At 30.2% G+C, this 12,490-nt stretch overlaps 1 protein-coding gene across 2 annotated transcripts in view; it reads left to right on the forward strand.

The window, feature by feature from the left end:
• The window catches only part of LOC142334490 (uncharacterized), a 204,930-nt gene extending 198,014 nt beyond the window's left edge, over positions 1–6,916 (forward strand). Inside the window, exon 6 of one of the 2 annotated variants that reach the window (XR_012758833.1) lies at positions 6,780–6,907. The gene's annotated coding sequence lies outside the window, so the exon portion shown is untranslated. Of the gene's footprint in view, positions 1–6,779 lie in introns of both variants that reach the window. The other variant, XM_075382562.1, reaches the window with a different exon arrangement.
• The last annotated feature ends 5,574 nt before the right edge of the window (positions 6,917–12,490 follow it).

Raw genomic sequence — 12,490 nt, forward strand, 5'->3', positions numbered from 1 at the left:
TAAAAATTGTTCTCTTAATCATATTAAATTCTCGTCATTATATAAAAAATAAAGTACATCAAACTAAAAATCAAAAATTTCTAAACACAAATTAAAATTACTTAATATCTAACAAAATTTCAACCAAAAAAAAAAAAAATAATTTACACATTTTCATGTTCATATTAAAGTAGTAAGTTTCCATTTAAAAAAGATTATATTATGCGCTGTATTGTTTGAAACCTTTATAAAGGGGTAATTTTGGATTCATCAAGGTAGATTTTATTCTTTAATTAGGTAGACTTTTGTTCGGTTCCCTTCCGATTAATGTTTCTAAGATTATCGCATGTATAACCGTGGAGTAATTAAAATAAGAAATTCATCTTTTGATGCTTGACACGCAGTATTTTCTATCTGCAGTAGACAACTTTACTAAACTTTAAGATATGTAGAATAAATTCCTTTCTTTTACCTGTTTAGCCTACGGTAATTACCTTTCAGATATTACTTCAGAAGATGAATGGAGGAAGAAACACCAGTATCCACCATCTAGTTTTCAAATCCGTTTTAAAATAACTGACTTTAATAGGATTAGAACGATGGAACTCTCGATTTCCAAATCAGCTGATTTGGGAAGACACGTTCACCACTAGATCAAGCCGGTGTGTAGAATAAATTACGTATAGTAAGGTATATTGTTTGATATAATCAAACAATACTTTTAAGAAAGTACTCGTACATTTCATGTATTATTTAATTTTTTTCTTTAATACTATTGTATTATTTTGTAAATATACCGCAACGTATCATTCTGGCTAATAAAATTGTAATAATTAACTATAAAAAAGAACAATTTAAAATATTTTACAATATTTTTACTCCTACATGTTTCTTGTACTCAGTTTACTGTATTGAATCCACTTTGAATTTCGCAATTCTGATTTCATTTTCAATTAACTCGAAAACCATTTATCCTAAATGTTTACGATGATAAAACTAAAATTCTACGAGTTATGTATTTTCAACGTACATTACATTAAATAAATTATTTATGTGTTTTTAAAAATTACAAAATTATTTTAACGGGTAGATTTATAATTTTTTGATATTAAGAGAAAAAAAAAATCGGTTTTGATTCCTGTACTGAATACTTGCTTTAACAGTACCATTTTTAGAAATAATAGCTCACCCCTATTAACAGATTAATGAATTTATGTTTTAATACCCCTTTTATAAATTTATATTAAATATGGGAACTTACTTGATTAAATGTTAAACTTTTATTACTAAATGTATTATAATTGTATAACAAAAACAAGCTTTTTTAATTTTATCTTTTATTAGAAAATAATCAATAAAAATTTCTTGACTTATTTAGTACTAAATTTAAATGTACAGGGTAAGTCAATTACTATCCGCAGTTTAGTTATATTTTTCTTTATGTTGGTAGTACTATTGTGCTGCGTAGATGACGCATGCGTGGTTTAATTGTCTGTGCAGGTTTGATGCTGCTAGATTAGTTCCATTATCGCTGCCCTGCCGTTAACCATGGCTGCTCCGCTTTCTGTTTGCACCAAAGAAGAGCAACGTTCAGCGATCCGTTTTTGTGGTCGGAAGACGTATCAGGGACGGAAATTCATCGAAGACTTTCGGTACAGTACGTACGGGAACAGTGTGTTGCCTCAACGGAGTGTCTACGAATGGATTGAAAAATTCAAAAACGGTCGCACAAGTGTTACGCACGACGAAGGAGCCGTTTACCGTCACAAATGAGGAAAACATTGAGCGTGCACGTGACATGGTTTTCTTAGACCGACGAGTAACTATCGATGAAGTGGCACATCATCTGCAAATTAGTCACGGTTCTGCTTACGAAATCAAACGCAACAGACTTGGGTTTCATAAAGTCTGTACAAGATCTGTCCCAAAACTCCACACACAGCTGCATAAACAAACGCGCTTGGACATCTGCCAAAAACATTTGGATCTCTACAGCAACGAACAGGACATCTTTTTAGACAGAATCATCACTAGTGACGAAACACGGATCCATCATTACGAGCCGGAGAGTAACCGGCAGAGTATGGAATTGAAACATCCAAATTAGCCCTGCAAAAAAAAGTTCAAGACCCTACTGATGCTTCCTGTTTTTTGATACTCACAAGGCCCAGTACTGGAACATTATGAGGAAAGGGGTACGACAATAAACATTGCGCGTTACAATCAGATGCTTACTGACAAGCTGAAGCCTGCAATTCAAAGCAAACGCCGAGGACTGCTGTCGAAAGGTATTGTGTTGTTCCACGACAATGCCCACACTGCTGAAACGCTCCGGAAACTCATCTTCGAAGTACTGGCTCATCCTCCGTATAGTCCTGATCTTGCCCCTTCTGACTACCACTTGTTTGGTCCACTCAAAGAGGTATTAAGGGGCCGTCAATTTACCTCGGACGAAACAGTGAAAGAAGCGGTCCATTCCTGGCTCGCAGCTCAACCGAAAACCTTATTTTATGAGGGCATCAGGAAGCTTGTGCAATGATGGACCAAGCGCGTTGAAATGCAAGGGTACTATGTTGAAAAATGATGTACATGTAAGTTTCCTAATTGTATTGTAATAAAATTTATAACTACATTGCTGATAATTGACATACTCTCGTATAAAACTGAGAAATGAAAAGCTTTTAATTCTCCGATAAATATTCATGTCGGTAAGTCGTAAGCGAATTGAAAAATCAGGCTTATTGAAATGCGCCCGGCTAATTGGATAATTATTATATATATATATGTAAATTGATATAGATATAGATTTAGATATTTATATATTGATATAGATATATTTGCATTATTGCTTATAATTATAAAAATAATCTAACCAATCGTAACATACGCTGTAGGTTATATTCTGTTAATTATATTTATAATTTCTAATTATCCGGGTACATTGTAATAAGCCTAATTCTTCAATTCGCTTACGACAAGCGTAAATAAATTTTTATCTCGAAAGAATAGTTAATTATTTAGTAAGTCAAAACAGGTGTAACAGGAAATGGTATGTGAAAATATCTCGTTATATCTAGGTGTTATCAATAGTTACTGATAAATTTCTTTAAAAACAATTAAAATTTGGTAGTAAAATGGCGCTAAAGATTTCTTAAATAGAAAAGGTGAAATTTGAGAATTTTTTCATCAATAATTCAAATGAAAAAAATAAATATTTTTAATTTATAAAAAGCGATCCGCCATCAATTTAGAAAAAAATTACTTATTTTATATAAAACTCATTTCCCTATCTATATTACGCAGTACCCATCTTTATACTGTGTTTTTATAAGTAATATACTGTGTTTTTCAAAATGAATATCGGCGTTTTAAAGCTATATAATATTTCTGAAGTTTCACTTCCATTGATTGATTATACATAAAATGAAAGAGAACAGTTTTAGTTGTGCACAAGTTTGCGTGCACAACGCTTGCGTGCTAGCTTTGAAAATGAAATGATGATGATGAAGAATTTTTTTATCGTGTCGTATTCATTACCGAATCACCATTTCATGTTAACGGAAAAGTAAACACTCATACTGTACGTAACCAGGGATCAGAAAATCCTCACGAAATATTTCAGTATGAACGAGTCTCTCCAAAATTGAATGTTTTTTGAGCCATATTTTGTTTTTTGGGGCCGTTCTTTTCCGCAAAAGCAAGTGTGTGTGGAATGAAAAATCTTGATTACGCTACAACTGTGGCTCTTTCCTCAACTGCAATAAGAACCACAGACTTTTTTTTTTAAGAGGATGGTGAGCCCCCTCGCTGGCATAACGTGATTGGTTGAATGAAATTTTCCCCGACCGCTGGATCGGTCGCCGGAAACCAAATGGCACGGCTTGTTTGCCTGGCCTTCACGTTTGCACTATCTGATCCCATCTGATTTTTATTTCTGGGGGGTTTATAAAGGATCAAATGTATGTATGTATAATCGTTACCAACTGACCTATCCGACTTGAGACACAGAATTGAAGCAGCTATCGCATCAATTACTCCAGACTTGCTAAAGTACGGGATGAAATCTCCTGTGGCTGGATGAGTATCGTATGATAAATAGTGTTCACATTAAAAAACGGTTTGAGTTTCTCTTTCATTTCATGAATGATTTATTAACGTAAGCAAAACTTGATAAGTTACATTACTATTCAACCTCCTTTCACAACCCGAGTTACTACCTTTGATTTTATCAATCGTAGAAAACAATCACTGAGAGCAAGGTGGCAAAATGACTGGGCGACTAACGTCGATAATAAACTCCGACGGATTAAAGATTCAGTGTTGCCATGGGGCTCCTCTTGCAGAAAATCTCGTCGTGAGGAAGTGGTCCTCTGCCGGTTACGGTTAGGACTTACGAGCATCACACACGAATACCTAATGTCAGGAGAAGTCCCACCCCTATGCACACGATGCAACTACCGCATGACTGTGCACCACATTCTCGCGGACTGCATATGTTATCCGTCTTTGTGTCGTCAGTTTAATCTACCTAGAAACATCCGTGATATCTTTTGCGATAATAACGGAATTTTGGACCGGATGTTTCTCTTTTTGCATAGTACCAGGTTACTGCAAAAAGTATAATATTATCATATATGTTTTCTGAGTTTTTTTAATAATTTTAACCTTTACTTTCAATTTTGGTTTTTTGGTTCTGTGTATTTAATATTGCTATCCGGGGAGGGGACTTTTGCAAAACCCATCGGAATTAGGTAGGTTTTATATAACCGAATAGTTTCTTTATTCGGTTATTTTAACTATTATATTTTATCGACTTCGTCTGTGGTATTAGTATTGAGTTTTATTTTGCCTTCTTGGCTTGTTTTAATAAATTTTTTTTATATGATAATATAAATATATTATAATATATTTTTTTATATAATAATAAATTTACACCTTCTAAACTTTATTATTTTGGAGTTATTTTACCCTTTTATTAATAAAATTCCGGGCGATGATAACGCCCAGGCGTTTTTCACCCACAAAAAAAAGTTACATTACATTAAAGCCCGGATATTCATTTTGAAACATACTGCACAATTCACCCAGCTCACTCTTACATCACTCATTCCCTTTCAGGATAGATTCCCTAAATTAAGGCTTAAAGAACATTACTCCTTTCAAGGCGGTATTCCTGTACCAAACTGAATGACGAAAGTAGTCTAATCTACTACGAGTTTTAATCGTGTTATAATTTTGTTGATTATTAGTAGAATAAATCGTAATACGCTGATGTCAATTTTTTTCTAGTAAGCCTGAGAAGGAATTACTTCCCCTCAACAAAAAAGTATATTTTCCTTACAAAAACGTATGTACTTTAAGATATTTCTTTTCATTTCCGTTTAAAAAGACAAATATTTAAATAAAACAGAAAAAATCGGATGTGGACAACACATGACTTCCTTGTATGCCTACTAAATTACATACGAGTATACACTTTTTTAAAATGAAAAAAAAAAATTTATTTCATTAATAACTTCTTCGGAAAATTTCGACAAATCTTGGCGTTTCACATCTCCCAAACCCCAAAACCGTCGTCAGTTCAAAAGTTTATATATACATTTATATATATATATTTCACTTTTTTTGTGGACACGATAACTGCCGTAATTTTGGGCCAATCACTTTTAAATTCATACATAAAATATAATGACCCAAAATCTTGTTCGAGTTCGTTTATGGGCAAAATCGGACCAGGGGGGTGGAAATGGAGGGCTTTTTTGAAAAAAAAAAAAAACAAAATATCGCTATATATATAACTTTCTTATTAGGTAAAATATCGAATTCGTTTAAAGTTCCTAGTGTTCTTCGGATAAGGGCCTAAAACTTATTTAAGTAAAGTTTTTTGATATCACCAACGTTTGGCCCAGGAGGAGGAAAAAATACCTTCCTTAGCAGGCACAGTATCAAATCGGTTAAAAGTGGTCGTTAGTCCTTTGATCATTACCTAAAACCTTTGTCTGAAACTATTTTTGATATGACCAACCCTTACGGTAAGGGATGACTAAAATGTTGCTGGAATTGTAAGAAGATGGGGCTTGTCGCATGCTAAACATGTGAAACTTTTTTTTACATGTAACCAGTGTTGTATTGAGTAACTTTGAAGTTTTTCTTAGCTTTAAGGTGGAAATCTTTTTTTCCCCTATTAGCACCAATGAAATCTACTTCCACCTTCCAGCATGGCGAAAGGATTTTTTTTTAGGATAAAAACACCACTGTTTTTTTTTTTCAAAATGTTGAAGGTAATTAATAAATAAAAATAAACTTCAACTATTTTAAGCAAATTTTACAATTTTATAAAAAATGCTTCATATAAAAAGAAAGGTTTTGTTACATTTGGCAGTATTTCTGCAAAAATTATATCATAGAGTTATTTCCCCTTAGGCAGTTTATTTCTTTATATCCATTTCCACTCTCCTCTATAAAACTTTTATGCTATCCACTTAAACTTTAGCCATCCTTTTACGATCTGATAACACACATTTTCTTTTAAATCATCTATAAGTTTTAGATTTTCCTATTTTCTTTTTGCAGCTTTTACTTATCCTTCTAGCGTAAAAAACACATATTTTTATTGTAATTAATCTTATCCAACCTAGAGGAAAATAAACTTAAATAAATAACATTTAAGTTAATATTCATATATACATATATATATATATATATATATATATATATATACACATACATTGGTTATATATATATAATTATTGCAGTATATTATTATTTTTTTTTGTTAATTTTAGTTAATTCTATTTCAGGTATGTTTGGAATGGCTATTGACGCTGATCATTTACTGATAATGTGAGTTATATATTAGTTTATTATCTGTTAAATAAATTATGTAAAATTAAATTATTTATTTCTTGAAAATATAAATCTATATTTTGATAATAATTAACTAGTCCTCTATTTATATATAAATAATAACGATGTGTAATTGTAACTAATTATTTTTAATGTATTTTAAATTTTGTTAGTAATTATTACTGGTAATTTTGAGGTTTTAAGGTTTTGCCTGAAATTTTCAGACTTTAATTTAACAGGCCTTGCTCTTTATTTTAAGATGGCTTTCAGAGAACCAATAGAAATTATTTCCTCTTTGCCACAAAAGTAGTTTTGTCTAGTGTGGAATTTATTTTTCACCAGCAGAAAAAATTTTCTATTTCAGTCCACACGGTCATATTAATAAACGGACTGCCATAATATAATGCAACTGATGTGTGCATCAAATATGGTTTTCTAGAACAGTTTTGGACATGCCCGTAGCATAATTTTTCTACATTCTTTCTATTAATTCTTTCATCACTTCTGGATTTCCTTTGTACTCAAATGTGTGATCTTTAGGTAGTAACCAGTTTACCAGCCAGTCTTTATGGGATGATTTATTTTAAAAAAATGTCTTTTCCTCGACATTCTTGTACAGTTTTGTTATTGTTTGATTTCCATTTTTGATAAGTTGACATATTTCCATGGTTAAGGGATTTTCTCCCTGGTGTGAAACTTAATATCTTTTTGTCTTTATAAAGGTGTGCTTGTGAATTATATAGTTTTGGTTCTTATTCTGGAATCACTGAGCCCTGTTGCGTTACTTTTTTCATTATAATTTCGTAATTTTGCGTGTCAACTTTCAACATTCAACAAAGCTTCAGTGATTTAATTAAGATATACAATTCAGTGTTTCTCAACCTGTGAGCCACACTCCCCTAGGGAGGTGTGATATCACTAATTGGGGGCGCAAGATTAACAAAAAGAAAATATTATTAAAAAGATTTATTAATTTACTGAAAGGAAAGCAAAACAAAGTACATTCTAACATAATAAATAATAAAATATACATTTACACTGATATAATACACTTATAAATAGGACTCTCAGTTCTGGGCAATTTATTTAATAATTAACTTATCAGTACTAAATTAAAAACAAGTTTAATAATTATTAGCAACTCCCTTGGGCCTGTCATGCAGAGCAAAGTTTTTTGAAGTATGGTTTAATATTAGAAATTAGACACTTTGAGTTCTTATTTTATATTTAGCTGAGATCTATATTTTGTCCTCAAAGCAGCCGCAGAAAATGGCCGGTTTCGCAAAGGTAGGATGTTAAAAATGATAATAGTATATGAAATATACTGCTCTTGTTTTCAGTGCAGAAAACTCATCATCCACCCCTGTGAAAAATTCAAAGAGTGATTTATTACTGAATTGTCTTTTGATTTTGCCACTTGCTGGGAAGTTGATGAAAATTTCTTCTTCAGCAGTTGAGAGCCCTTCGGGAGTATCTTGAAAAGGATCCTTAACCCACTCATAACTTGCTACCAAGTTATCATCAGCAAGAAAATATTTTTTACAATTCTTTGCCAGAATGCCTAAATTATTTTCAGTGGTTACAAAAAGAACTATATATATTACTATGTTCTTCAACCTTGAAGAACTATACTATATATCCTTCAACCTTGTAAGTTTTAACACATTTATTTACATTTGCAAGCATTTCTAAGTTTTTTGCTTTAAATTTCTGCTCCACAATTCCAGTTTTCTACAAAAAGCAATAACTTTATCAGTCGTATCCATCATATGTGTACTTATTCATTGGAGTTGAAGATTCAAGGTATTTAATTTCTCGAATGTGTCAACCAAGTAGCCCAATTCCATCACAAATAAACCATTTCGAAAGTTTAGGGCTTCCAGTCAGTTTTCCTCTTCTGGAAAAATGATGATTTCATCTCTTCATAAAAGTTCTCAAATTCATAAAAATGTTGCAAAAATGTCCAACATAACCATCTTGCCTTGCGATAAAATAGTAACTCTGAATTTACTGCACCAATATCTTTACAAATTGCAGAAAAGATTCTTGATTTTTGGGGTCTCATTTTTATATAATTTACTACAGTTACAACCATCATTAGCACAATATTTAGACCAGGACTCATATCTTTAGAAGCCAGAGTTTCTCTGTGGATCATGCAATGTGTCCAGACACGCTTTGGAGATTTTTATTTCATAAGTGCTTGTATATATACTTTGGAATCCTTCAGACATTCAACAAACACCATCAGTGCATATTCCAATGCAATTTTTCCACACTATATTTGCCTCGTTTTTAAAATCATTAATATAGCAAATAATGCGAGTGCTGTTGCTTTGAGTTATATGATTTGCATAGAAGACTACAACATTAAATTAAAAGTAAATTTTCAACTTGAGTAATTTTCTTGACTATATAAAAAAAAAATAAAATCAAATACATTAGTTATGAGAAAAAAATTACCCCTGTTTTGGAATTAACTCATTGCCCGCTACGCCTGTTTATTAGACTGCTCTTGTTGGCAGAGTTTGATGATCAGTTTTATAAAATTGAGTAAGCATCATCAGTTTACTGAAAAAAAAGAATAGTATATTTTTGCATTCAAATGCATATTTTTTTTTGTTAATTTTTCTTTTATTATAAGTGTAATTATTATTAAAATAAAAAATAATTAAATTTATAAATTTGATATAAAACTGTGAAACTACTGTAACCAAATACAAAGCTATTTTTTTTTATGCCAGGTAAGCTAGTGTTTATTCTTTGTTGATGTTGAACTAATTTTTTTAAAAAGTTTGTAACTGGTTAAAGCAAATTTTATTATCTTATGAAAATTCTATATTTAAAAATAATTTTAATACCTTCAGCAACTTCTGCAAAAGTCATCATTTAACCTTCTCCTAGGAAGATTAATCAATAAGATTGAAAAACTTATCATCAGGTTATTTTCCCTCAGGGAGATTCTTTGTTCAATGTCTTTTTCCATTATCTTATACTCTCATCTAAACTTAAGCTCTTACTAGCTCTCATTTCCTGTTATATCATCTAAAAATTTTATTACTTTCCGGCTTTCTTTTTTTTCAGCATTCTACTTATCCTTCCTGCACCATTTTGTTGATTCCTTTTCAAATTATAAATTTCAGCCAGTTAGTTTTCCTATTCCAAATTATTCTGATTATGCTTCTATTCTTGTAAATTCTCATTACTTCATTTTTCACTTGTCTGTCCATTTAATCATTTGCAATCACCTTCATGTCCATAATAGAGACCAACTTTTCTTTTCCTCTTTGTGTAAGTGTCCATATTTCAGATTTATGCAGAATTATATACAAAATATAATATTTTACTTGAAACTTCTTCATGTCTAACTTCATCTTACTACGTAATAACTGTTCCTTTCTCCTAAATGCTTCCTTAGCCATCGCTATTTGTTTTTATCTCATTTTAACTTTTGCATTTTGCAAAATTATTCTATTTTGGCATTTTAAAATTTTTAAATCATTGTTATTTTAATCCTCAGAAACTCATGTTATCTACAAGCATCAGTGTTGATGGGACAATGTGATTTTCTTTTTGAGTATTTTTGATCATGTCTTCAATATGTTTGTCAAGCCTTTAATAAAGTAGATTTTGCTTTATTGCTAAAAAAAATACAAGCCATTGGAATCTGCAATAATTTTCTCTAATTACTCAGATCTTACGAGTATTTAAGAAACAATACATTAATGTAAAAAAATTTAATTCCGGGAAATTTTCGTTAACTGAAGGTTACCTCAATTCTAATTTAGGTATATTACTTTTCATAATTTTTATTAATGATATCTTTACGTGTGTGAAAGTTCTGATGCTCTTCTTTTTGCCGATATGAAAATTTTCAAGGCCATCATTCCTATGATGAGGAAACTCTTCTTCAAAATACTATTAATAAGACTGGTGTAGATGTAAATATATACAAATAACTCGTAAGAAAGTGATTGATTACCTGCTTTAGTTATATTACTAATAACAAAAATTCAGAAGGTACAGGAAGTTAGGGACTTGGGAATTATTTTCCTCAGACTTTAAATTCAAATTGCACATAAGATCAGTGGTTAGCAAATTATATAAACATTTGGGATTTATAGAAACGCTAATATTTTTAACTAATACTGACAATTGTCAATTTATATTACACGTTTGTTGGTCTCATTCAGAAGGTTATTTGGAATGCTACAAATAAAAAAAGATAGTAAACTAAAAGTGTACAGATAAAATTGCTGAAATATTTGTGGTTTAGGGAACATAGTACCTATCCTTTCATGATTCAACAATTAAGTCTGTTGGAGGAATTTCAATTGCCTATATCAAATTTAAATTCATTTTTAATTATTTAGATGTTTTATTAAAAAAATTAGAAGGATCATTTTATCAAAATCGATAGAGGAAGTAAATCAGCTTCCTCCATTGTGGTAATTGTACTGTCAAAAAATCTATTTAAAAAAATTAAAAAAATCAATTCAAAAAAGTCAGTTCATGGAAATTAGGGTTTATTTTCTTTTTAGTCTTTCTTTTCTAAAATAACATGTAACTGTTTTCAAAGATTTACACCTTTATAATCATTTTAAAACAATTATATGTTCTTTTTTCAAACAATTAAAATAATTAAATTTTGATTAATAACCAACCAAACTAGAAGTACAGTATTGTGTGGTATAATTTTGTGTAAACATTCCACTATATCAACAACTATTCAGTTTTCATTAGTGGTTATCATTTCATGAAAATCGCTCTCAAAAAATTTGGTTCATTTGGGTGAGAAATACTACATTCATGGGTATCTAAATAAAATAAAAATCACTGCTGTAATACAACATTTTTCCAAATGTTGTAATAACAAAATGTTGTAATAACTGAGTATTTTTATTTTACTTGGTATTTTTGTTTAACTTTTATTAAAAATCTATATTTTTATTTTCTCAGATACATATTTTAATAGTGATCATTGTAAAAATATACTTATTGTATGGATTTATAACAATATTATTCATACAGAAGGTTAATGAAAGGCAAAATATATTAATAATTAAGCTCTAATAAAAATAAAAATAATAACAAAAATAATTTTTAAAGATTTACGTAAAATTCATGTACGAATATGAAAAAGTTTGGAAGTTTGTTTTGTTAATTTGGAAGTTTCTTCTTAGTTAATTATACGTAAGAAATTCTATTAACATAAATCATAGTTTCCTTTTTATTCTTTCACAATAAAAGGAATTTATTTTCAATCTTCAAAGATGTTTGAAGTTAATTATATAAAAATATACTGCAATCGTGGGGAAGGTTTCAGTAGTAAGATTTTTTGTTGATTTTTCACTACTTTTTTGAATGAAATTATTATGCTTGTTTTAATAAGTTTTAATTATATGATTAATATTACATTTACACCTTATAAACATTATTATGTTGGAGTTATTTTACCCTTTTATTAATAAAATTCCAGACGGGTGATGATAACGCCCAGGCGTTTTTCACCCACAAAAAAAAAAAAAATTATTATATGGTAGCTCCACTAAACTTGAATGTGACACAGTATGGCAATTCTCATGACCGCTTTTTATGGATGGAAGGATACATATAATATATGACATAAGAACTAATTTTATTATAAAATAAAACCCATCAAAAA

Source organism: Lycorma delicatula, chromosome 1, assembly GCF_047948215.1.
Source record: "Lycorma delicatula isolate Av1 chromosome 1, ASM4794821v1, whole genome shotgun sequence".
Taxonomy (NCBI): Eukaryota; Metazoa; Arthropoda; class Insecta; order Hemiptera; family Fulgoridae; genus Lycorma; species Lycorma delicatula.